Below are 4,757 nucleotides of genomic sequence, written 5' to 3'. Positions count from 1 at the left end.
CTGCGTGAGGAATAGTTATTTTTCACTCCCCTCTATTTTACCACCAATGCACTGTAATTTTACGTTCCGTAAGTTTTGTCTTATTTCTGACGTAAAAAGAGACCGTAAGAAAATATATAATCACCGTAAAAAATATTTTATGTTTTGTAAAATTACAACGTAAAACATAATGTAAAATATACATAAACTTCAAATTTTCTTATCTTGTGATCTATATTTTTATTTTCTTATACCAAATTTTACATAGTGAGTAAATAGGAATGTAACTATTTGAATTTCAAATGTAACTTAATTATGAAGTGATCGTAAGATTACCTCAGATGAAGAATAACTTATTCTGCATCCTGGTAATGAATAGCATCACTATATATAGTATTAAAAAGTAAAAAAAATAAAGAAAAAACGAAAATAAAATGTATTAAAAAAATAAAAAGTACGAAAAGACGAATAGGGCTGGTTTGAGGGGGATGGCTGGCTCATGATTTTGTGACCTGTCACCCATTGAACCGTCCGCCCGAACATATATGGCGCATTTGAGAAGCTCAACCGTAGGTGCTCTAAGCTATGCTTAGTTCACAGTTGCTGCCCAGCCCAATAACAGAAGAGGATTACACTCTACAAACATGAGTGCATATCAGAGAGGAGAAATGTCACAGTTATAACACACGAAAAAGGGAGTGCGAAGTTTTATGGATGGGGATATCAAAGGACTGTATTACAAATGATCCAAAAATGATATTCTCAAGTTTAAAAAACAAAAAAAAACATGTAACAACTTATACATATTCGCGACGGATCTGTAAACTTTCATCCAAAAAATATTATGATTTGCAGGCTACAAAAACAAGATCCCGGCCCAACAACAAAAAATGGCGCATTTTCATGTTTTTTTTTTGTGTACGCCGCATATGGAAGTATACTGTTATAAAAATTTCCCTGGATGTGCTACATATGCATGGGGCTGCTAGGCGTCGGCCGGCGGATCTTTTTAAAAGATCCGTCACCGCGCGAGCCATCGGATTTGATAAATCGAGTGGATGCACGTCTTTCTCTACTTCGCAACAGAGACCTTGTTGCAGAAACACTTGCAGATTATCTTGTGGATTTTTTCTGCAACATAGGTTGTGTTGTGGGTATTATTTTTTTGCAACATAGGTCGTGTTGCGGAATTTATTTTTCTGTCTTGATTTTTTGCAACAGAGGTATTGTTGCAGAAAAACTTTGCAACTGAGGTGATGTTGTAAATTTTTTTCTTTGCCTTCACCTTTATATGGTGGTACGAAAGAGAGTTTTGCAACATGACTAATGTTGCAGAAATCTTTCTTGCAACAAATTGAATGTTGCAAAAAAAACATCATTGTCGTTCGTCACGAGCGCCCGCCGGACGATGGTGAGGGGAGCGGCACCGCCCATCCCCACCATCACGTCGCCACCGACTTGCGCCCGCCGGACGGCGGTGAGAGAGGAGAGGCACTGCCATTCCCCCCATCGCGCCGCCCTCGACGAGCGACAGACCTCCGACCAGCTTGCGTCGTCACCATCCTCCTCACCTGCTAGATGCATGCCATTGATAGGACACTTGTATACAGGAGAGAGAGGTTGAGAAAGAGATAAGATGAGGGAGAAAGACGAAGAGATAAGACGTGGGTGGACACATGTCAAGCAAAGGGACCGGCGGATGGTCTGCAACATAGCATTTGTTGCGGTTTGCTTTCCGAAACTGGTGACCAGTTGCAGGAATGGGAGTAGCTACAGAAACGCATTAGTGACCGCGTTGTTCCACGGAGATAAGGACGAAGGAGAGATATGGCGTGCGGGCCTAATCGTGGCGGACGTAAAACAAAAGATCAGTCGGTTGAACACCAGCCTTTTCCCATATGCATTCGTGTATGTGCAAAAAAATTCGATTCTTTTGTGACGTAGAAATAATGTTTTCTTTAGCCCTCCCTGGAGCCCATCATCTGTTTGCTCTTTTCGACGAGAAAAATCTCTATCATCTCTTTTTTTGCTATGTTTTCCAAAGAAAAAAAAAGTCTGCAAGCAGTGTAAAGGAAGAGGGTCGCGGACACACGACGTGCATCACGACTCTGGAGCTAGCTCGCCGCCATGTACCGACCGAGAACGGGAGGAATGGCACGGCGCCCTCTGCTCCCGGACGTGCTCCTCTGGCTCGTGTCCATCGCGATCATCACATGCGGTGGACGGCGGCACCGGCGAGCTGGCATGGCACCACGACATCGACGCCAAGTCGCTCTCGGATGCACAGCGCGGCGTCCGCGGAAGTCAGCGAATCCAGTCCAATCAATCCCGTGATGATATAGTCATATATATAGACAACCAACGTTCGTAAAGGCTGCTTAATTAATTGGTTAGCCATCCATGGACCATGGACGATGCTCTGCATCTTTTAATAATGATGGTTTTATTTAAGCAAACTTTGCAGTGAATAAACAATGCGTTTTGGCAGTCTGGTTTGGCTGCAGGACGACGCGGCGCATGTGCGTGCCATCGAGTCAGCAGCGTTTCAAGATTGCTCGTTGAATTCAACCCAACGAGGTTGAGAATAAAGAATGCCCGCGCGTGCAGACTGGTACGCCCGCGGCTACACCTTTTCTCCAACAGGTTTCATAGGATTTTTTTTATTTTTTTCTATACCAATTCCTCAGGGGAATTAGTCAAGGCATTCGATACAAACTGTATTCCCTCGACACCGCGGTCGCACTGGATCGGGACACCGGGGAGGGCCGGTGGCCGCGGCCAAGCGCTGGCACCACGGGCGTCCACGCAAAGCTAAAGCCGGCGCTCCGGCAACAACGACAGGTGTACACCAGACCACTGCGAGATCGACACCGCGAGACGGACGGAGCAAGTAGAGGAGCTCCGGCTAGCGGCAAAAGGCATAAATTTGACTCTCACCCAGCTGATCTCTAATATACAGCGCCTGATAGCAAGGTGCTGCAATCTACTGTGTAGCTGTCGGACACCCGTATTCTGTCGGACGCTGCACAGTAGAGTTCAGTGCCTAGATGTCGGGAGTTATACAAAAAGATGGGCGATGTGAAATATTTTTAAAAACAATTTAGTTTACAAAATACTTTTGTTTTAAGGTTAAATTTGTGCCTTTTGCGCCGGCGGCTAGCTAGCCAGCGCACCGCGTGGCACGTAGATTTCCCGAGCAGCCGCCCGGAGTCAACCAATTCGATCTGTTTGAGGCTACGTGTACGTAGCCCGTGATTACTTGGACGGATGAAGAATTGCTCCGGTCTGAAACCGCGCAGCGCAGCGCAACGCAACTTAGAGCATCTTCAGCCGTTGCTTCCCCAGAGGCGCCTAAAATTGTCGTTTGGGGTGAGCTGGCGTAAAAAATGGGCCTGGGGTGAGTTGGTCTCCAGTCGCCGGCCCCAAAGCCGTCCTCAGACGCGTTTAAAAAATAAAAAATATAGTAAATTTTGGCACAGTTCGGCAAAGTTCGGCTAAACACGACAAATTTCGATCAATTTGGCATATATTTGGACAAAGTTCGCCGATTTTCATTACATAGCAAATATATAATAAACTAATCTAAAAGAAACTGGCTGAATACCGAGTAGTCACCGTCGTCGCCGCCATCCTCGTCGTCGGCCTTCTCCTCCTTGACGCGGACGCCCCTGCTGGACCCGACGTCGCCAAGGCGGACTGGTGGCGGCGGCGGCGCGTCGTCGTCGTCGCCGTCGTCGATGACGATGACTCCTCCTTCGTCGCGGCCCCGGCGGCGCTCCGCGAAGCGCTGCAGGGCGGCGCACTGGCGCTCCATCGCCATCTTGAGGGAGTCCTGGCGTGCCCATTCAAGGGCCGCGTCGTCGCCGCGCTCGACCTCGCCGTGCTCCGTCTTCACGGCGGCGAGCTCCGGCTCTGCCTTCACCGGCGCGAGCCCCGGCTCCGTCTTTGGCTTGACAAAGCACATAGGAGGAGCCGACGGGGAGGCGCGCCGGCCGTCCTCGTTGATGACGATGCCGGCACTGCGAGTGTGCCGGTCGAGCGGCGACTCCGCCGCGGGCTCGGCCTTAACGCCGAGCAGCGCCGGAGTGTCGGAGGAGTGCGAGGAAGAGCGCGAGGAGGAGGAAGAAGAGGAGGAGCCGAACCTCCTTGACGCCCATGGCCCGTCGCGTCGGTGGTGCGCCTGGGCGGCCGCCCTCGCAGGGGGGTACGCCAACGGCGGGTCGTTGCCGCCCTCGAGGTGCGTCAGCACGCCCTCGAGTGCGCGGCCGGGGACGCCCCACCACAGGTGGCGCCCCTCGCTGTTCTTCAGGCCGCCGACCACCGCCGCCGTTGGTGGACGGCATCCGCTGCTGCTGACGGCGCTCGAAGTACGCCGCCCAAGCTGCATGGTTGTCGGCGGCGTACTGGGGGAGGAAGAGTTGGGCATCGGTGAGGGAGGCGCGCACGACGTCGATCTCCTCGGTGAAGTAGGCGGGTTTGGCCACGGCGTCGGGCAACAGGGGAATGGGCACTCCCCCGTTGCTGAGGCTCCAGCCCGTCGGCCCGGCGCGCATGTCCGGTGGCGCCGGGATGTTCGCCAGGAATAGGAGTCAGGACTCCTGTTCGCGGAGCGTGCGGCGGCCGAATCCGTTGGCCGCCGCCTCGTCTCCGGGGAAACGCTCGGCCATCAGGGAGGGGAGGGAGAGGGGAGGGGCTGGGCGGCGACGCTCGGGAGAGGGGAAGGCTCGGCGGCGGCGCTCGGGAGAGGTATAGCTCGGCGGCGAGGGCTGGGCTGGTGT

The sequence above is a fragment of the Triticum dicoccoides genome, chromosome 1A (genome assembly GCF_002162155.2).
Source record: "Triticum dicoccoides isolate Atlit2015 ecotype Zavitan chromosome 1A, WEW_v2.0, whole genome shotgun sequence".
NCBI lineage: Eukaryota > Viridiplantae > Streptophyta > Magnoliopsida > Poales > Poaceae > Triticum > Triticum dicoccoides.
The sequence above is the reverse complement of the archived record's forward strand: the minus strand, read 5'-3'. Positions refer to the sequence as shown.